The sequence below is a fragment of the Perognathus longimembris genome, chromosome 14, assembly GCF_023159225.1.
Source record: "Perognathus longimembris pacificus isolate PPM17 chromosome 14, ASM2315922v1, whole genome shotgun sequence".
NCBI lineage: Eukaryota > Metazoa > Chordata > Mammalia > Rodentia > Heteromyidae > Perognathus > Perognathus longimembris.
In genome coordinates, this window is record NC_063174.1 from 18,882,959 (window position 1) to 18,905,730 (window position 22,772).

Here is a 22,772-nt window from a genome sequence, read left to right on the forward strand (position 1 = left end):
ATTCATTGGCTTATTGCTCAAAGCATGTAACCAAAATGTGTTCTTTTAGCTCTATAAATTTGATTTTGCTACACAGCTATCTGCTATGCCTGTGAGAGCCATAAATATTAGTCTTTGTCTAAAATAAAAGGCCCCCTTATTATTAATAGGTGGTTGTGGAATCTTAATCAAAAGTGATACTTTACATGACATCTCACTGAAAAAAAGAGTTGTTCCAGCAGGTTGGAGAAAGGAGGTAAGCATTTAAGCCAATGTGTTAAGGAGAGTTCTGTGGTAGATTCATGCATACCTCAAAACTCTTCCCACAGTAGGGCATTGTCTTTTAGAAAGTTATGAATAGACACAAAAAGTTCCCTGAAGCATTATAATTCAGAAGTTTTGTTTTGAAATATGACTACCAGATACTATGGTTTGGTCTGCCAATGATGAATTATCTACAAATATGCAAAACTGCTTAGCATTTTCACTCTTGAAACTTGATGTTAAACATCATTAAAGTCATAAATTGTTATTAATTTGGTATAGCATCCATTCCTAGTGGGTCACAGAGTCCTCGTTTAGGCACAAAAAGGCTGTGTTTATTTTTTTTCCCCAAAAATGTACTACTGGTAATAAATACATATCTTTTACAAGGGTCATTCATTTAAAACAGACTGTAATGTCTTCATTTCTAATCAGTCTTCAAAGTAGGGTATAAATGTCATATGTAGGGGTATAAAGAGTGACTATTCTGACATGAGTGATCAAAAACATTATTTTTGGATAGTTTCATACAGTTCTAGTAACACAAAAATTTTCAGTTTTAAACCAATTAAGGAATATTTTATATACTCAAGAAGAGTCGTCAGTAATAACCATGTGAAAGTAGTATAATTTTTTTTTTTGGCTTGGAATCTTTTTTTGTCACTATTTTTTTTCTATTTATTGTCAAAGTGATGTACAGAGAGGTTACAGTTTAATATGTTAGGCCTCGGGTATATTTCTTGTACTGTGGCCTAGTGGCAAGAGTGCTTGCCTTGTATACATGAAGCCCTGGGTTCGATTCCCAAGTACCACATAAATAGAAAATGGCCAGAAGTGGAACTGTGGCTCAAGTGGTACAGTGTTAGCCTTGAGCAAAAAGAAGCCAGGGACAGAGCTCAAGCCCTGAGTCCAAGTCCCAGAACTGGCAAAAAAAAAAAGGAAGCATAATCTTTGAGACCTTTAAAAAGTTTTATTACTGAGAAAGCAGCAATAAGACTATTTTAATGTAGTGTTAAAAAAAAATGACCGTGTTGGGTGCTAGCTGGGCACATGAAGGGTTTCTGCACACAGTTTTAATATTTGTAGTTTAGGATGCTCATCAACTAATTTTGTCAAAACAACCAGAAATAGCCACACCATAACTTGGTTTCAGTGACACTGGCTAACTAAACTCTCTAGACACCAATTCATAAATCAATTTGGAAATGAATAACCTACTGGATAATTTACAATGAGCAATGTGACTGTCAAACCAAATGCTTTCATACCTTTCATCAATACAACCTTTCATAAGGAAATCAAAGTCGAAATAAAAATTTACAGCATACTGATTGCGATTATGATTTCAGATTAGAGGGTGATTGATAGTTGACACCAACAGTTAGTCCTATTTAGTTATGCCATTCTGAGGAATCCATCTCAGTCACAGGGATAAAGAGGTTACACAACTCAGACTCCCTGATAGCTGTAATTCTACTGACTGTTGGCATTCACTCATTCATTATTCCTTTTACCTCTGTACTTGGGCCCCATTCACTTTCACAATTTTCGCTGTTCTGTTTTGTTCTGGTTCTTTTGTTTATTTTTGTCTAGTTTCCACAAATGAAAGAACCCATGAGATATTTTTCATTTGGGGAATGCTTATGACTAAATGTGTTTTAATTTTACTAAGTGAATCCAGTTCTATTCTTCTAAAAACACAATGTAATTTATTCTTTTTTTTTTTTGCCAGTCCTGGGCCTTGAACTCAGGGCCTGAGCACTGTCCCTGGCTTCCTTTTGCTCAAGGCTAGCACTCTGCCACTTGAGCCACAGCGCCACTTCTGGCCGTTTTCTGTATATGTGGTGCTGGGGAATTGAACCCAGGGCCTCATGTATACGAGGCAAGCTCTCTTTGCCACTAGGCCATATCCCCAGCCCCAATGTAATTTATTCTTAACGGCTGAGTAACATTCCATTTTGTATACATGACACATTTAAAAAAATCAAAAAATATCATATAAAAAGTCTGACTGGATGTGGGAATAGCTCAGTGGTAGAAATCTAATTTCCCATATTAGTGGCATGGATTTAATCTCTAGGATAAAGAAGAAATACTTCTAATTTGCTAAGATTTTTGAAAAGAGTCTTTTATAAGACCAAATAACAAAGTAGATCAGCAAGTTTGTTGCCATGCTCCAAGGCCACAGGATGACAGATGTCAATTATGGCCTTCTTTTCTGGACTGAGTATAAGATTGTTCCTCAGCCTGGGAAATCTCCAGCAGTTGATTATGATTGTCACTTTCAGTAAAATTTATTTGTCATTCCAGATTAGAATGAAATTTCAGACATGTCATATATTCAGACATTCAGGATTCAATGTCCTGCCTTCCATCTTCTGTAGCAGACACAGTGTATCATAAATGGGGAACAGAATACTGACTCAGTTTGCCTCTACTGAGGACTGATTTCAGCTTCAGTGTGACTGGTTATGAACATTCCCTGCTTACAAACTACACCCAGTTTCATCTGCTATGTTACCACATAATGCCATGTGTCTCTATACTGATCTTATTCAAAGTATCTGTTAAAAGACACTGCAATTAATGATATGCAAAAGAACAGCAATCTCAGCTTTTTCTTTAATTTTAGGTAATATAAGTGAAATTAATATTATCAACTATAACAAAGTGCAGAGTCTGGGCTTTTTGCGAAAGGTGTGAAGTCATTTAGAAGGCAAATTATAGATGCTATACAAGGTGAGGTGATAAAGCGTGGGATATTTTCTTTTCTAACAATGATGATGAAATATAAATTAATTATATTAAGATATGCCTGCTCATTGGGAGATAATTTCTTCTTTTAGAGGTAATTTTCAACTGTCTTTGTTTGTTGATTGATTATCATAGTTATGTAGTTGTACAAAGTAATTGTCATTCAACAAATCAATTTATGAAGACAATGTATCTTGATCAATATTGTCCATTCAATCATTTTCCCCCATCCCGCCAAACCCACCCTTCTCCTCAATTTTCTTAATTCTGTAAGTTATGTATAGAATTTTACCACCACAGGGGCTAGAAATGTGGCTTAGTGGTAGAGTGCTTGCCTAGTATGCATGAAGCCCTGGGTTCGATTCCTCAGTACAACATAAATAGAAAAGGCCAAAAGTGGTGCTGTGGCTTAAGTGGTAGAGTGCTAGCTTTGAACATAGAGGGGCTCTGGGATAGTTCCCAGGCCCTGAGGCTCCAAGATGGGTAGGAAAAAAAAGAAGGTTGATTTCCACTGTGTTTAATTCTCATAGCTTGTGTCCTGTATATGTGTCTACATAATTTGGGTAAGAGAAGGAGAATAACAAAGTATAGAAACAAAGGACAAAGGGTGAATCAGTACAACAGCCATACCCAGAAGATGCTAGATTGGAAATGAATGCTACAACTGGGGTGGGGGGAAGAGGAGGAAAAGGGGAAAGTGGGAGACAAATGAGGTAGTGGGTAACAAGGTAAAATTCTTTTGTATACATATATATTCACATTTTATTGTTCATTTGTCCATTGAGGGGCAAGTGGGCTGATTCCACACCTTACTTATGGTGAACAGTGCTGCAATGAATGGTCTCTCCTGATATTTGCTGGTACTCAGGGGCTCATACTTGCTTGGCTTGCTTGCTCATTTGGTACTCTAGCACTTGAGCCATGCTTTCAGACCAACTGTTTGCTGGTTATTATTTTTGGAGATGAAATCTTTTTTTAAATTTTTTTTTATTAATTGGACAAATTTTTTTACAAGGTGTTGTGCAAAGAGGGTGCAGTTACATAGTAGGGCAGTGTGTACATTTCTTATGATATCTTACGACCTGTTTTTCTATCCCTTGTCTAGGTCAGGTTGACATATGAAATCTTACTTAGGCTTGTTTCAAAATACAATCACTTGGGGCTGGGGATATAGCCTAGTGGCAAGAGTGCCTGCCTCGGATACATGAGGCCCTAGGTTCGATTCCCCAGCACCACATATACAGAAAACGGCCAGAAGCGGCGCTGTGGCTCAAGTGGCAGAGTGCTAGCCTTGAGCGGGAAGAAGCCAGGGACAGTGCTCAGGCCCTGAGTCCAAGGCCCAGGACTGGCAAAAAAAAAAAAATACAATCACTTGTATCTCAGACTACTGAGTAGCTACCATTATAAGAATAAGTGACAAATGCCTGATTTTTCTTTTCATTTTAAATGCAAAGATAAAACATATGCTGCAACAAATTCCAAATACAGAAGACTAGGAAATTTTCTCTATGCAAACAAAGTTTAGTTTACACTATTTTAGACTATATCTGACAAAATTAGCCTTGACATAAAATTACCTCTACAACTTTTGATGTTTCTTTGATTCCCTTCCCCTAGGAGTTAGTTGACATTTTCTGTTATGTAGTAGTCTTTTTTTTTCCGCTGGGCAGCTACTTGCAAATGATACAGGGCTGAAGTACAGAGAACAGCAGCATGATCACTTAAGAGAAACTGTGAGTAGCACGTGGTGCTAGTTGGTTTAGAATTTCATAAGCTGGGTCTCAGAGCTTTTTCTTATGTATTTCTTATTCATTCATCATCTATGTCTGATGGGGAATTATTTTCACATTCTGATGATGAGAAAGAGAGTCTTGAAGCTAGTGAGTGGTAAAGCTGAGATCCCAAACCAGTCACTAGCTCATAGTTTGTAGTTCAAACTCTTAATTCTCCATATGTTCACACTGAATAATACAGGGGTGGGAAATAATTCATTCCTATCATATAATCATTTTCAAAGCTGGGCACCAGGGCCTCATATCTATAAGCCTAAATAATCCACAAGGATGAGATCTGAAGATTGGGGTTCAAAGCCAGTCCTGGAAAACAAATCTGTAAGACTCTTCTCTGCAACAAAAGACATGGAGGTCTGATTCAAGTAGCAGAATGCCAGTCTTGAATGAAAAATCTAAAGGTGAGCAAGAGGCCCTGATTTCAATTGCCAGTATCACCACAAAAAAAGAAAAACAAGGAAGAGGTTGGTAATTGGGTTTTCCATCAAAGGTAGCAAATTCACTTATATGTGTTTCCCACCTAGAAAGAACTCCATTATGGGATATAAGATGTGTGCTTTGACAAAAGAACTTGTGGACTGGAGAAAAGGGAGGATTTTTTTTTTTTTTCAGAAAAACTAGCAGTTGAGCAAACAGTATATTGAAGATACTCTTTAAGGAAATAAACTGTCCTAGACTCAGGCAGAAAATGGCCTTATGAGTAGATAAACAGCAGCTAAGATAAGGCTTAATGTAAAGGGGTCTGCACTGGGGTAAACAAGAGAAGCCCATCACAGAACTAGAAATATTTATTCTTCACTCAGCCACAGAAAGGCTGTGTTTTGTAGGTAATTCAGACTGGCTGATTTTACATTTACCATGGATCCATGTAAACTGTAACATGTAGTCAGTTATCAAGGTTGAATGTGCAAGAAAAGTTGCTTCACTTACAGAACACTACCAACCTCAGAGGCACTAGCCATGGAGTGGGAGAAGCAGGCAGCATGAACAAGGCTGAAGTTGAAACCCAAGGAATTCATACTTGAACATGGAGGTCACAACTTGGGGACCAGCTATTTGACAACACTGACTAGACTGCTGGAAACTACTAGGTTACTTTGAAAAAGATTTATTTCTGATACTTTTCAGGTAAAATAGGAACCCTTTAAAACGAAAAAAAGATACATTGTAGGCTTATTTTTGGTTATTTATTTTAGGACTCAGAGTCCTGGGCGCTACATTTTATCAGAAGGCAATAAGAACTGAGTTCTACCCAATAATGAATGAAACTGCTGAATTTAGGAAAAACCGAATACTTCCACAGCTCAAAGTTGGACATGCACTAGCTTGTAAAGGCTAACTTTGGTGAAAAATAAATGTGTTTGTGTCCTTTCTTCTAGCATCACTAAATTACTTATCAGTCTCATGTTGATACTCTCATTTATTTTCTTACATTCTTTTTGCCCTCTTCCAATTTGCTGATAGCTCCTATTTAGCTTTATCTTGAGTTGATACAGCATAATTAACTTCCAGACTGAAAATATTTTCTTTAAGAAAACAGACCCTAAGAAACAAAAATGCCACTTCTCCTAACTAAAATGATATCTACACATGCAACAGGAAATTTGTTTCTTTCCTTTGAAAAAAGTTCCATGTTTAAGTTATTCTAATTTTGTGTTGCTTTGCTAATTGATTTGCTGAAGCTTTTGTGAAAACTTTATGACTGCTGTCTCTGTGAATATTTAAACATGGTACAACTGTATTTCAAAATGCATTAAAAAAGAAACTAAATAAGTTATATACAATGATTCAGAATTGCAAAAGGCCCTATGTATCTAAAAACTCAAAAGCATTTTTGCTGTTCAATTTAAAAGTGGTTCTCACCACTTTATGGCTCAGGCATTCTTCCTGAAACCAGGAAAGAGTACAAAGCTCTGTGCTAGAATCAACCAAACTGCATTGCCATTTCTTCTGAGTGCAAACAGCTGAGCATTGTTTACCCCACAATCATGCTCATCTACAATTGTTTCCCTTGCAATTTCTTCCTGCTGCTTTATGATTGGCTGTTAGCACAAACATTTCTTCTGTGGCATAAGAAATTTCTTTTCTTTCATAAAGAAAGCATCTTGAATTTGGGCAACGAGACTAAACCAAGAATTTTTCTCAATGCCATATTGTCATGACAAATGTTTTGCTTCTCATACTATTGTTAAAGATGGGCCAGGGTAGAATCTTTTCGCATTGTTCTATGTGAAGAACTCTCTCCCCTTAATACAAAAACAAAGCTTTCTTGTCATGTTTGTCAGGCCAAACCATAGCCAATAAGGGAACTATTTTATTCTTCACTTAAACACTAGTTGGCTGCCATAGTAAGAGGATTAAGGAACATGTTACTCAAACCCCTGTGGGCAAAGCCTTGCTCAACAATAGAGATTCTTTTCCCAGAGGAGTGAAGGCTCACAACAAAAATAACAATAGAGTGTTGTATTTGGGTAGACAATAGTAAGAAGAAAATACAACAACTATCCTGGTCCTTTTATAACCTAATGGCCAATAATATCCTTAAAATATTCTAACACTTTCATAAACAAATAAGAGCATCATCTGGCTAGGAATACTATTTATTAAGCTATATAAAATATTTTAATTAATTTTTTTGCTTTTTATGTAACCTAAATTCTCATAGGTTATTTTTAGTATTACAAGAATTCATTGAACACTTTCTAATATTTATAGAGGTCGGTCTAACAAAGAAGGTAGATAAAAGGCATTGCAATATCCAACAGATGACAATTAGTTAAATAAAAAAATTACTTTCTCCAGAGCCAGAAAAATAGTAAAATTTGACTTTATGAATGCCTTTCAATGGAACTATAACTTGATATGTGATTTGAAAACAGGTTTGAACACTTATATACATCTGTGTGTATGTGTCTATAATATATACAAGTGAATTAATAATCATTGCTTTATTACAAACTATCAGGAAAAAATCTTAGGAGAGACTGAAAGTAGAAACATCTTGACATGCTTGATCTTAAAATTCAACCTAAGGACTTTGAAAAATCATCCTCAGTGAAATGGGCCAGAACCAGAGAAACAGAGACTCTACGGTTTCCCTTAATGGGAATAATCAGTACATGCCTAGGATAATCCTAACAAAAGATCAAAATACAAAATAGCTTAATAGCTATGTACATATGAACACATAAGATGATGCTAAGCGAAATGAAAACCATGTTATGGAAACAAGTGGTTTATCATCGTTGTTATTTTCAACATACCATGTGAAAACATGCCTTTTTCTTTTGTCTTTCTTCCCCATGGTTTTACCCCTGATGTCACTGTAACTGATTTTGGTACTCTGGATATTTTATATATGTGTATTGGAACTAGGGAAGGGAAGAGGAATATCAAAATGGAGAGATAAAGGATAAAAGACCAACCAATGCAACAGCAATACTTACAAAATTATAAGCTCTAAACCAACTGTACAACTCATGGGAAAGGGAATGGGGGAAGGAGGCAGGAGGAAAAATGAGGGAGGAGGTAACAAGTTGGATAAGAAATGCATACACTACCTTATGTATGAAACTGTAACCCCTCTGTATATCACTTTGACAATAAATAAATTTAAATAATCAACCTAATGCTTTGTTAATGAAAATGAAATTGTTTTCCTTTTTCTGTATTTCTAAGAAACATAGTGCTTCTTGTAGGAGAATCAAAAATTACATTCAAAGTAAAAGCAAATTCCATGTAATATTTTTAGCCAGAACTTGGCAAAAAACATATGCCAGGAGTAGTCTACAGTTCTGAATGCTAAATATTCAACAGATGGTTCTCCTTAATCCAATCTGGAAATGACCCAACAGGAAACAAAGATGGTCTTCTAACGGTCCCTTTTCTATTAAAACATACTTTGCCAGAATATTATGAATTGGGAAATAAGTCCCACATATTCATTCTATAAAGCAGTGACTGCTGAAAGATTTTACAAAACTGTGTATGCAAAGATATATCACTTAAAATCGTTTCCATATTCATTTGCAAGTGAAGTTTTAAGAAAATTAAACTACTTTTTAAAAAGTTTCAAAGATGTTATTGGAACCTACTTCAAGCAATTTATGGAAGACAGTTCTCAACTATATATTGCTCTTTCAATTTGCTAGTTTAAAACCGTGACATCCCTATGTGCCCTTCCAATTCTCACATCATTCTACTTGGTTCAACAATCAAATCACAAAAACTGACCATTTCTATTGCATGAGGATCTTCCTCTGTAAGACTGAAGATGAATTATAATGAGGCCCAAAGAATGGTCATAAATTAGCTAAGCCAAGTAGTAGGCCTTTCATATTCTGTGCACATATAGCATGTATTGGCTACTTTCTTTTCATTATAAACCCAAACTTATTTCTGATGAGCTCAGTTCAAATAGTTCTGTTCATGTAGTAATGACATTCAGTAAAGGATGTAGCAAATTATGTAACATAGCAAATCGGTAATGTAAGTAAAAATAAGTAACTTAACTAAGTAAAGGATGGAACAAAGTAAGTAATGTGGAAAATGTTCAATAAATAGTGCCTATTCTTCTTTGCTTCTGTTAGTTGTAACCAGTTGGATTGATCACCTTAAAAGCTTGTCTAATAAAGAAGTGCATGAAATTTTTGTACCTCTAGAACTTCAGAATATTATTCATTGTGGGACAGTGAAAGTGAAATCTACCCAGAAATCAGGGATATTCAAAATGCATTGCTTACACTCGCTCGTTTTCTCTCTCTCTCTCTCTCTCTTCCTTATTGTTTTTTCCACTTTCTTTTTTTTTTTCAGTACTAGTGTTTAAAAACTGGGACTTTTTCGTTCTAAGCAGGCATTTTACCATTGGATCCATGCCTCTAGTGATTTGGGCTTTCATTTCCTTTTATGTAGAGATCTACTTTTCCTTAAACAGGTCTGGATGGACTATGAGTCACACATTTATGTTTCCTAGATAGCTGGGGGAAATGAAGTCATATTCCTTTCGATTTAAATTCTCTTAAATTATATAACTTACCTTTTCTAATTCATTCAACAAGTTATTAAGCTTGATTATTCCTGGCACTATTTTAAGTTTTAGAGATGTAATCACTGACAAAACTGGTTGTTGCCTCACAAACCTAGTCCATGAAGAATATAGTCAAAGGGAAGTTAAAGATAGAAAAAAAATGTTATTATAAGCCATTAAGAATATTGATGTTATTTACTTAAATGTACATATAATTAAAATATACTATAACCATAATATATATTATCTATAGATATACTTATAGATATTTATCTAGATATAGATTTATATAGATAGATAAACATCTATATAATATCTCTCTATATACACAAATAAATAGATATAGCTGTAGATATAAAGAGTACATAATAAGGCACTGGGACACCCATTATAGCTGATCTTAAATTGTGTAGAGAAAGGAATCACTTTAAATGGGAACCATTTAAAAAGAGCTATATAGCCATACTAATGAAGGAGGATTTTAAACAGAACACAATTGTCAGATGATCATTTTTAAGTTATCCTGAAAACAAATAACTGTACTGCCTACTTATATAAACAGTGCTTTGGATATTGAAAGTAATCCTAGTAAGAGATGTGGTTTATCTGTACTAAGGAAAAAGGTAGAAAATGGCAATGAGAAAAGTATGGGTGACACATGTAACAACTTTGGGTGGTATGAATTAACAACTGACCATCTAACTGGCTTATGAGTGGAAAGAGGAATAGTGATAAGTCCAATGGACGAGAGGAAGTCAAAATACCTGTTTTAGACTTTATCACAACACCAGAGAAGACAAAGAGAAACTGGTGTTTGGGAGTTGTGGGTTCATACTTCAACATTTTGTGTCTAAGATGAGTATAACACTTCAACACAAAATACAAGACAGACATTTGATCAGAGATAAAGACTTGGGAATTATGGGCATGTAGGAGAAATTAATTACAGCTGTTAAGTAACGCACTGAAAATAAATGACAGGAAAGTAAAAAGTGTTTTTGACATCATTGTGCATAGCAAGAACATATAATAGACAAAGCATAAGGTAATTATTTGATGCACACCTGTAAAATAATTAATATGGAATTCAAGATACAAAGATGTTTCATAACCTCAAATACTAGAGAAAAGTCAAGTTAAATCAGAACGGAGAAAGTCTCTTAAGCTGGGCGGGGTGGTACGCGCCTGTAATCACAGCACTCAGGAGTCTGAGTCAGGAAAATCAAGAATTTAAAGAAAGTCTGGACTACACAGTAAAATTCTTCCCAGAGAAGTTATTCTAAGTGGGTGAGGGGCTTAGACCTTGACATCTTGACATAGTATCACCTCAGAATTAAGTTTCATTGAACAATATTTCAGTAGCACTACTCTCAGGAATAACTAACCCTAAAAATGTGAGCCTGGGCAAGTTAATGGGATCTGGTCTCTTTCAATGTCCTACATTTGGAGTCTTTACATTGAATTTTTAAATTACCAAGATTGAGCCCCTCTTGGCCTTTTATCAATACATTATGATAATAATCAATGCCTTATGAAGTCATTTACATAGAACATGTCTTAGTGATATATATACCAATGGTGACTTTGGTGAAATGTGTTAACTTTTCAACTAGACCTTCTCAAACATTAAGCATTTTGTGGCCAAGATCCTATTCTTATGATTTTTATGAACAAAGGTAGAATTTAGTAAGAAATTCTATCAAAATCTATAGGTAGAAAACACAAGTTATTAATGTGCAATTACCATGATAAAAATTTCTTGGACAATTCTGTAACAAATTGCCTTAATGTTTGTTATACTTTGCCCCCTTAATTTTATTTTAATGTTTGAACCTGTACAAGACTTCTCTGAGGAACACTGTGAAAGTCTAAATATTCCAGTCTCTCAGCTAATTAGTGTCATAAATTTAACTTCTTGCTTTCCAATAGAATATCAACAACGATAGATCCCATTCAAAGGTGTCTTTATAAAGTAAAGGAATATTTTTCGTTATAAAATTAGTTTGTCTGTGGATAACAAATAGGCAATAATGGCGAGAGTGATCCTAGCCATCTTAGACCATAAATAGGGTTTTGTTTTTGTATTTATTTTTTTCTTTCAATTAGTTTCCCATGACACTCACTGGTTAGTTTTCATCCACACTGACTGTCTGTAGGTGTTTGAATGTAGGAACGAGGTCATAGGTTTCCAAAGAATAGAGCTTGTTTCATGAATCTTCATTGGGTTTTCTGGAGAAAAGCATAGGATCTGATATAGGACATTCCTTATTCCTTTGGCCCAGACAGCTTAGTGCTAAGCCTGGTGCAGTTTCCATTTTCTTACATGGCAAACACCCGCATCTATTTGAGTGAGAGGGGCACTCACTCCACAGAAGAATCTGTGAATGTTCATGGTGTATTCTCAGGTCACCATCTCTTTGAGGGCAGAATGACCCTTCTTCTTGCCACCTTCCTTTGTAAGAGCCATTTTCCCCCGGCCTCAAGTTGGAAAGCCCATAAGTAGTTTTGAAAATAGAAGAAAGAATCCTTGATCCTTGACATCATGGAGAAGGAAGTCAGTCCTACCCGACTTCTTTGTTCTTCAGCATAAGAGAAGCTGCTTGTTGAGGCTATTGTTATTGTTTGCCATTGTTTTCCAACATCACTATCCGAACGAAAAGTAGCACCTTTGATGCATTTTACAGGACTAGATTCCTGAAACTGCCCCATAGAAAATTATCAGGCATGCCAGTTTCTCAAAGTAGGGCCTGTATTGGTTTACAGCCTATATTTGACTACCTCCATTTAGATCTCTGCCTGTTTGCTTGGAATCAGATTCTCTAATACCATCTATGACCTTCTGGACATCTTATGTTAACATTGTTAGTTTCCTAAAATGTAATCTGCTTTCTTTTAAATAACTGTCTTCTCAATACAATGGCCTGTTGCATTTGAGTTTACCAAAGACTTACTGGTCTGGTGGAAATGCATGATTCACATAGGGGTAATATTAAGGTCAATTATCACAAAGTATTATCATGGGGTTTGAACTACCCAGTTATATTGGAGTTTGGAAATAATACATGGAAAGATTATGATTCCAGGTAGGAACAAATCTACTGAGAGAATATTTGAACTATTCAATGTTATGTTCATAGATATATGTAAGAATAATTTGGAAAAACACAAATAAAAACATGTTATCAAAATGTATGTGAGATATCATATGTGTTTCTGCATATGCACCAAACGATATAAATAGTTAAATTCTTCATTCAGTAATTACAAAAATAATTTCAAAATTCTGCTATGCCAGTTGGAGATGGTATCTTGGAAGCAGAGTTAAATAACCATATATTTTAAAAAAGATTTTCCATTTCAATCATGCTCACATATCCAGGTCATTTTACTGTGAATCCAAGCAGCATAGAGGATACAATAGAATGCTTTAATAGAAAATAAGAGAATTTGGAATGTAGTGCAGAGAGAAAAGTCAGAACAATGGGTTCCTGTGCATGTGGATTTTCTTCTTATCCCCAAGCCTTGCTGGTGTTTTCAAGACTGCCACCAAACCAACAGATGCCATGAGTTATCCATTATTTTTAATCAATGTTTTACTTCTTTTTTACTTAGCAAACTGTAAATTCAAAGGCAAAGATCCAGTGTCCTAAAGATCACAAATTTTCTTGATAAATGTCCAATAACTTTTGCTATGTGAGACACAGGTCTCAAAAATTATCTCACTTCATTCTTAGGGAGTCTCTAATGAATTGATTGTATATCTATCACTTGTCTCTTCTTTTTGCAGTATCGGAGTCTTCACTCAGGGCCATGTACTTGCTAGGCAACTACTCGCTAACTAAGTCATGCCTCCAGTGACCTAGACTTCTTTATTAATAAAACAACCTATATTAATTATGTCCAACCCATCACAGTCTCATATTAATGTGTGAAAACAAAAAAGGGTCATCCATTTAATTGTTATGCATCACTAGCTGACTTACAATAGAAATGGTTCATAGTTCATTTCAGAGAACCCAGCAAAAATACTAGCAGTGATATAAATAATAAGAATCAATGTACCTCATGATAGATATCACCAATAACACTAGCAGTTCATGCTAGGACCCATACATGTTACTTATATTTTAAAGTAAAAATATGTATAAACATATACATTTACTTTGGTGGGTTTAGAATCAAAGACTGTTTTAACAAATACATTTGTATCCAATATGCTCTAAATTTGTGTGCCATTTAATGTATAGATAAGGAGTTATAAGAATTAATTGAAGTGTTTATAGAATGCTCAATAGAGTCTAAAATGTGTGATGGTTTCAAAAGACATTAAGTGTCCATATTTGGAAATGTAAATGCACTCACAGACACATGCACACTATCATCGATCTATCCATTTGTCTGTCTCTCTGTTGGCTGTATGATGGTACTAAGGTTTGAATTCAGTGCATTGTCCTTGATTGCTTGTTGCTTTATCACTTGTTCTGTACCCTCAGTTCTTTTTGCTCTAGCTATATTAAAATAGGCTCTTGCCATTACATCTATGGTGGCCTATACTATGATTTTTCCCATTTATGCTTCCTGAGTAGCTGAGATAAATGTATGAACTGCCATTCTAGGCTTCTTTATTGATTAAGAGCAATATATCTTACATCTGTCATCCAAGTAGCTAAGTTAAAAGGTATGAGGTAAGTTTAGAGCTATGAGACACCATTGCTGGTCCATATATATTCTTACATTAATTTTGACTTGTTACATTTCTCATGAGGTTATTTTCAAGAAAAATTAGATAATATCTATAAAAGCTCATTGTAACTTATGTGTTATGGAAGAGATATTAATGAGTTTTTTAGTAAGGTCACTAGTATAATGCCTCTTACATTTTAAGATCTCCCATCCAATCATTAAGCTTTTGGTAGTGTATATTTCAAGACTCCTAAGGTGATATGTTTTTATTTTGCATTGGTAATGATCTATCATATAGACGGATAATACTCTGTGTATGGGTTGCACTGTGTTCCCTCAAGATTCATATGTTGAACTCCTCCTAGGAACTTGTAAAGTAAATATATTTGGAGACAAAAGTTTAAAGGAGGTGATTAATTTAGAATGAATCTCTTAGGATACGTTCTAATCCAATCCACCCAGTGTTTTTATAAGAAGCTGAAATTATAGACAAAAATAAATAGACTGAGGATGTTCAAACCCTCCCAATAAAGAGAAATCTAGGAGCAGATGGCATCACTGCTTATTTCTTCTAATTATTCAAAGAAAAATTAATATCCACCCTTTTTAAACTCTTCCAGAAATGGAGTAATAATTACAAATCTCAATGTGTGATGCCAGCATCATCCTAATGCCAAAGCTAAAGCCATCTCAAAGAACAAACAGCTACAAGCCAATATTTCCAATAAATATAATTGCAAACATTCAAACCAAATTGAACAACACAGCAAAAGTATTTCTAATGAATAGGCACAGTATATTCCTGGGATAACATACAAATCAGCATAATCTACTATATTCAACAGATCACCGATAAAAAGTAAACAACAAAATCATTACTTTAGATATAAAAATAATTAGCAAACTTCAATACCCTCTCATGATAAAACAAATGATGATAAAGGTCTGGGAATGTGGCTTAGTGGTTGAGTGCTTTCCTAGCATGCAAGAAGCCCTGGTTTCGATTTCTTAGTTCCATATCAACAGAAAAAGCCAGAAGTGGTGCTGTTGCTCAAGTGGTAGAGTGCTAGCCTTGAGCAAAAGAAGCTCAGAGACAGTGCCCAGGCCCTTAGACTTGGGGGTGGGGTGCGGGAAGACTATAAATTAGATGTGGAAGGAAGTTCCCTGCGTCTAACCCACGGATCATATGAAATCCCACAGTTATCCTCAATTGGGAAATGAAAACGTTTCTCTAATATCCAGTAATATTGTAAGAACACCAATTCTCACATCTGTAATTCAATACGGTACTGCAAGTACTAGCAATAACAACAGACAAGAAATAAAAAATAAGCATTTTGTGTCATCAAACTATAAGGAGAAATTTCCCAAGACATAATAAAATATATTGGAAAGAATACATGATATCATAAAACAAAAATCAGCTGCAATTCTTTTTTTTAAATTTCACATGGCATGTTGAAAATAAAAACAACAATGATATATCACTTGTTTCCATAAATTGGAGCTCATTTCACTTAGCATCATCTTATGTGTTCATATGGACATAGCTAGTGAGCTATTGAGATCTCCTGCTAGGACTGTCCTAGACATGTACTAATTATTACCAATGGGGGAAACCATAGAGTCTACATTTCTTTGGGTTTGGCTCATTTCACTTAGTATGATTTTTTCCAAGTCCCTCCATTTCCTTACAAATGGAGCAATGTCATTCTTTCTGATAGAGGCATAGAATATCATTGTATATAGCTATATATACACAATGGAATTCCATGCCTCTACCAGTTGCAATTCCTCATGCCAATAAATTTAAATTTCTATTTAAAAAGAAATCAAGTAAATCATACTGATTTTTACAGTATCAAAAAGAATACAATACCAAAGTCCAAATTTAACCAAGGAAGCAAAGGATCTATACACCAAAAAGTAGAATATTTATGAAAGAACGTGAAAAGCTTGAAAATGGCTGTGGCTGTTAGTTTTGGGTATTACACCAAAACCTCAGGCAAAAGCCAAACAATCCAGCAGGACTTTAGCAAATCAAAAAGTCTCTGCATAGCCAAAGAAACAATAGCAATCAAATTAACAGAATCATCCTGCATATAGGGAAAAAGTAATTGTGTAATTTGTGTAGTATATACCTGAAAATGGGCTAAGGTCTAAAATATGTAACAAGTATATTCAACATCAATTAAAAAAGTGTGCAAACAACTTGAATAGACATCACAGTAAAGAAGTAGAAAATGGCCAACCGTTATATGAAAAAAATAAACAACACCTCTACTCTCAGAAAAAAAAATTTAAACACAAAACCATTAGAATTAGAGCTACTTTATGTCCCTGAAATCCCACTTGTTGGCATATGCACAAAGGGAATGAAGCCATCATGTATGTATGCATGTGTGTCTGTATGTCTCAGTACTAGGACTTGAATTCAAGGGTTGGACACTGTCCCTTAGCTTTTTGTTCAAGTCTGGTACACTGACACTTGAGGCACACCTGGACATCCAGCCTTTTGATGGCTAATTAGACATCTGAGTTTCAGGGAATTCTTTTGCCTGGCCTGGCTTCAAACCATCATCCTCCTGAGTAGGTAGAATTACAGACATGAACAACTAGTGGTGGGAGAGAAGTAAGTGCCTCTGGTTTTATGAGACTCCCAGTTTAAAGCATTAGTTCCAGGATATGTTCTGAAAAAGTGTGTCATTCATTTATTTCTGTAGCTGCATAGACCTCATGGACGGTGCGATTAAGATGAAGACAGAGTCAGTGAACCATGCAATCTTATGGGACCACTGTCCTCTACACAGTCCCATGGCTCTCCAAAACCACTCTGGCTTGGGCCTGTACCTAGCTACCACAGCCCTACTCCTTTGTCAAACGTTCAGTGTCCAGTGTAAGACAGGTATTTGAGGAGGAACCAATCAGCCCTTCTGTCTTGGGCTTCCTTTCCAACTGACCTTTCCCCTCCCTTTCTCCTTTTCAAGGTCCCAGAAATGAAAAGTCCCTGGCTACAGTCCAGAGGGAAGCTTCTGGAATCTCTACTTCCCACATTGGACTTCTGCTTTGTTAAGCCATCCTTTTGCAGATCTAGTTGCACCCGTATGTTCATTTCATTAGTACTATCAACAGCAAAGATAGAAATAACCTAAGTGACCTAACATTGATGAATAGAGAAAATAACTGTGAGGGGAAAAATGATAAAATCTAACTATCCTTTAAAAAAGAAATAGATCCTACCATTTGCAACAAATGAGTGGACCTGATAGATATTATGCTATGTGAATTAATGAGAAAAAAACAAAAACATGGAATGTAATGAAACAGTGGTTACTAGAAAAAATGGAGAAAATGTGCCGGTGTTTTCAGGTAAAAACACAAAGCTGTATTTCTCTAGAATGAATATGTCTAGAGATTAATGTTTAGCATGAGGACTACAGTCAAGAACATTGCATTTTACATTAGAAATTTATTTAGAGGAAAGATTTTTAACTGATTTTATCCCATAAACATAACTACGTCCTTAACTGTGGTTACCATTTAAATTATATTCACTTATCAAAGTATATTACTGGCAGAGATGGTGGCTCACATCCCTAATTCTAGCTTTTCTCTCTCAAGAAGAATAAAAATGAATGATCAACTGTACCCCAAGTTTCTACTTACCCCAAGATCACCTTCAACGTTAACTAGCATCTAGAATTTCTGTTGTATAGTTATCCACTAGGTTGGAGTTTATTATGGCACCCGTACTTGCAAACTAACGAGCCATGCAGCAGCAGAATACAAAATAATGGATGGAATTGTTTTTCACAGTGCTAACTACAATTTTTATCATTCTTCTTTACTTTGTGACAGTACTGTAGAAATGATCATTTGATCTTTGAGTTCCCATCCATTTGCCCAGAATTGTAAATCCTAAAATAAAAACCATACCTAAAATTTCAATATATGAATTTATAGATAGATAGAGAGATAGATTTGCAGGGCTTAGAATATCTGATATCAGAATATGTAATGCTCATTTTTATTGTTCACTATTGTTCATTAACTAACACAAAGCTATAAATTGTTATGAGGATTAATTTGTAGAAAATATTGATGGTCTCAGTTTTTCAACATAGTGTCTACTGAGTATCACTGCTGCATTTGTTCACCCTTAACCCCACCATTTCTGTGACCCCTTTGCCACCCAACAAACAGATAACCATACACACAAGACAAAATATACATAAATCAAAACCAGTACAAAATAGAAAAATAAACAAAAAACACAACAAAAAACAAAATAAGAATTAACAAACATAAGGGAAGAGGTGAACTGTAAAAAAGGAAATGTACTAATTACCTGGCTTTTGTAATTGTAACCCCTATGTATATCACCTTTACAACAGCAATAAATAAATTAATTAATTAAAAAATAATACCTTCATCGAAAGGAAAACAGGAAAGCTCAGCATGGATGCCAAGGTTGCTTGCGAGATACATGAGAGGAAAAGAAAAGACACATAGCCTGGGTGAAGGCAGTAGCAAACAGGTAAACTAAAAGGTAGACTTCCTGTTCAGAGGCTCTTTGCACCTGCCTTTCCTCCTTATTTATTCTCTTTTGCCTATATGAATTCTCAAAGATGGTCAATTTGGAGGTGGTAATTGCTGAATCCATCATGATTTCAGGGTGTCAGACACTGAATAAATTTTATTTCCTTTCCCCAATGGGAAATGGTGAGCGTAGAACGGCTTGTGTCCAGAAACAATACTTTTCCTTAAAATTTTTTTCTGCTTTAAAGGAAATGATAATGGATTTTTAACATCATACTTTGGAAAACAAAATCCTCATAATCTCAGAACTGACATTTTTATGTGTATAATTATACTGTATACCATATACAGTGATAAGTAAGAGTAATGTTTAAGTCTATACCATCTTCCATTAAATTAAATTTAATAATCTGTGTACATTTATATCTCTGCAAATATGTATCACTATTCTATTAAATTGAGCAATTTTGGCCTGAAAGTTTAACTGGGAACCTGATTTTGTTATTGTCCCAAATGTTCTTAGATTGAACAGATTCTCATTCAGATACATTTGCCTCACTGATTGAATTACATAATAAGGTTATTCACATTTCCAAGGATTAGAAAGGAGCTTTGTAATTCACTCTGTTCTTCAAGGAGGATATATTTTTACCTATGTATTACAAAAATGTTATAAACATAGTTTTCAATACATAAGATCAGCTTATTTGAAGATGTTGAGCATGTGTGTATATATGTTAATATACTTCATTTTCAAATAATAAGTTAGTGTACATAAAATGGTTATTGTCTTTACTGTGCAACAATCTTCTGTAGTAAGAATTCCTTCAGATGAACATGCTATTCTAATATTCACAAATACATACTTAGCATATTTACGAATATGTATTGCACTGTTTCTATTGCACTGTTTGGTTCTTGTTCTGCCTTTGATGGATTTTTCATGCTTTTGTATTTCTTCACAAAGCACAAATAGATTTTGTAAAAGATACTCAGTTTCTGTGCATATACATAAATTTATAAAAAATAAAACCTTTTCATTCATTTTTCTATATTGTATTGGTGATTTTGTTTGCTGTCATACTACATGGAAGTTTCTTTCACTGATTTTGACAATAGGTTTTCTTTTATTATACTCCAAGTTATGTCAGTGTAAATGCACTGGAAATTACAGGATTGGTGGATTAAATACTACCAGTAGAATTTCCTTCTATGAGAGCACTTAGAACTAGAAATTTTTGACACATTTTCATTATTGTGAGTATGTACATTACTGATGAAATTTCAATTAATACAGCTTTGAAAACATTTTATCAACCCTAGTGCTATACAATTTTATTAGCTCACAAAATTAGGCCCTTTTGTCTCTCTTAAATTAAGCTCACTAGGAGGTCAAAAGATTCTGTTTATCAGCTAAGTAGGGCAAGCAAGTTTGACTTCCTCACTTGTGAAGGCCTCATTAGGGCATTGTTTTACCCTCTTTTATAATACCTGGTCAAAGATGTTTGAATATCTGGGTTGTATAGAACTCAGTCATCAAATATTGAAATGGGTAAAATTTTCACACAGCTCTTGTTCATCAAATCATAACATGAAACCAAACATTATAGTCCATAACTTGGTAGACATTTAAATTTTTTTTTTTTATAAAAAAGGGATAATAAGAGAAAGAGACAACAAACATAGAGTAGAAACAGAGAGAGGGACAGGAGAATAGCACATAGTATGGAATGGAAATGGAAAGAGGTTGCTTGTGGTAGGAAGTGATCAACAGGAAGTGGAGAGGAAGTTGGAGTGATATAGGGATCCAAAGCTAAAAAATGAGCAACAAGAATAGTTTTTAAAGAACAAGTTATTCACTTTAGAATGCATGTCTAGTAATATCCAAAGCATGTCTAACATACGTGCTTTATTTGCTTTGCCATTCTTAAATTAAACTATAAACCTAAAAGCAACTATTTCTAAATACCACATGCCTAAATAAAGCTATGAAGAATTCAAGTAAAAAAGCAGAAAATGAGAGTATATACACCAAATCACATTGCTCTAGATCAATCTTAAATAGAACATTGATGTTCCCAAAAGTTTTACTTCATTGTCTTTATTTCAAATATAAATCATCATGACATTTTTCAGGTTTTTACTCTATTTCTATATGTATGAGTTATTTCCAAAGACTGTGTCTATGTTTAATTCTCCAACACTCAACTGGTAATTTTTTTAATCTTAATTTGTATTATTTGGTAGAGTTAGTTCTTTTGTTGAGGGACAACCACAAAGGTCCTTACTTTTGAAGTGATTCATGGTAATTACATTGCACAAAACTTCACTGAGAGAACTTGTGGTTCTGAAAAATACTGCCCAGGTATTCTAAGTTTGTATTCTTAGAATTCATTTTCTCATACCGACCATGTGAGAAGGGCTGCCTAGTAAAACAGAATGATTGCAACTTCACATGGTCTCATATAAAATCGAATCATTAAGTCTATCTAACACTGCTTTCATGACCTAAAAAGAGTGAATTCCAGAAACAACCTATGTCAATTTCAGAATACCCATTAGTACAGAATACATATCCTTTGAGAAAAAACAAATTATAGGTAGTATTCTGCACTATTTAATCAGATTAGAACTAAAGAGATATGGGACAAGATGACATTACAGAAATCAAATAAAACTCCTGCTCCTTATCTCCAGACATTTTAAAACAGTACTTTCTTCAGAAAGTCTCAAGAATGAGGTTATTAGTTTTCTCTCTTCTTCCTCCTCCTCATCTGCCTACTCTTCTCCCTCTCCTTTACTTTTCCTCACTCCATCCCTTCCCCATTTTTCTGTATTAAAGATGCCCTTTAATGGCACCCACCCCATCTGTTCCATCTGTTCAGGCTGACCATAGATGCTGCAGGAAGCAGTATGCAGGTCTGCTCCTACAATAAATGAGTACATGCAGCTATTTAGCCCATGGGACACAAAGCACAGCATACTGGGATGGGGACAATCACCACACCATTGCTGCATGCAACTCAACCCTAGAAATTTCTTTGCTATTCAGTGCCCATGGCTGGTATGGACATACAACTCAAAAGCCTAGGAAATTCAGTCATTGTACATGCACATTGTACGTAGAAAATGAGTTTTTATTTTTATTCTCCATTTATTTCCTCCATGTTAATCATCAGAAGTCAACAAGTTGTTCTAAATAGTGAATAACTACTTGTTTTTGAGGAAGTGATATGGCCAGAAGACAAAAATAATCCATAAGAAAGATATTATGTCCTAATATTAACCTTTGGCTTCTTACATACAATATTGCTTCTTTGGACCAATGTGTAGAAGTTTTCCTCCTTCTGTTTGCAAATATTGATAGCCACAGTGTGCTACCACATCTGAATTTGGTACCAAGCCAAGGCCCAGTCATTCTTTTAATCTTTCCTCATCAATCAGTACTTCTAACTCCTTCATCATTTTTGTGGCTTTTCTTGGAAGCTCTTTTAATTTATCTAAATCTTTTTTAGAGCTGAGGTGCCAAGAACTCAATCACAAAGGCAATTGCAATAACTGTGCATGAAGGGAAAAATAAACACGAAGAGAAACCCAGCTCTAAGCAGGTTTCATAAGTCATACTAGCCATTGCAATTCTGGATCTGCTGTACCCAGCCTAAGGAACTCTAGTTCTTTCACATAGCTCACACTACCTTCAACTCAAGGCTTTGGAGTTTTGGTGCTGGACATAGGCC

The 22,772-nt window shown here is 34.9% G+C and overlaps 1 protein-coding gene and 1 pseudogene across 2 annotated transcripts in view; both read right to left on the reverse strand.

Annotated features, from left to right (window-relative positions):
• Positions 1-22,772, reverse strand: part of Mdga2 (MAM domain containing glycosylphosphatidylinositol anchor 2) — a 701,866-nt gene that overhangs the window by 425,748 nt on the left and 253,346 nt on the right. The gene's annotated exons all lie outside the window — the stretch shown is intronic.
• Positions 11,940-12,280, reverse strand: LOC125363361 (annotated as a pseudogene).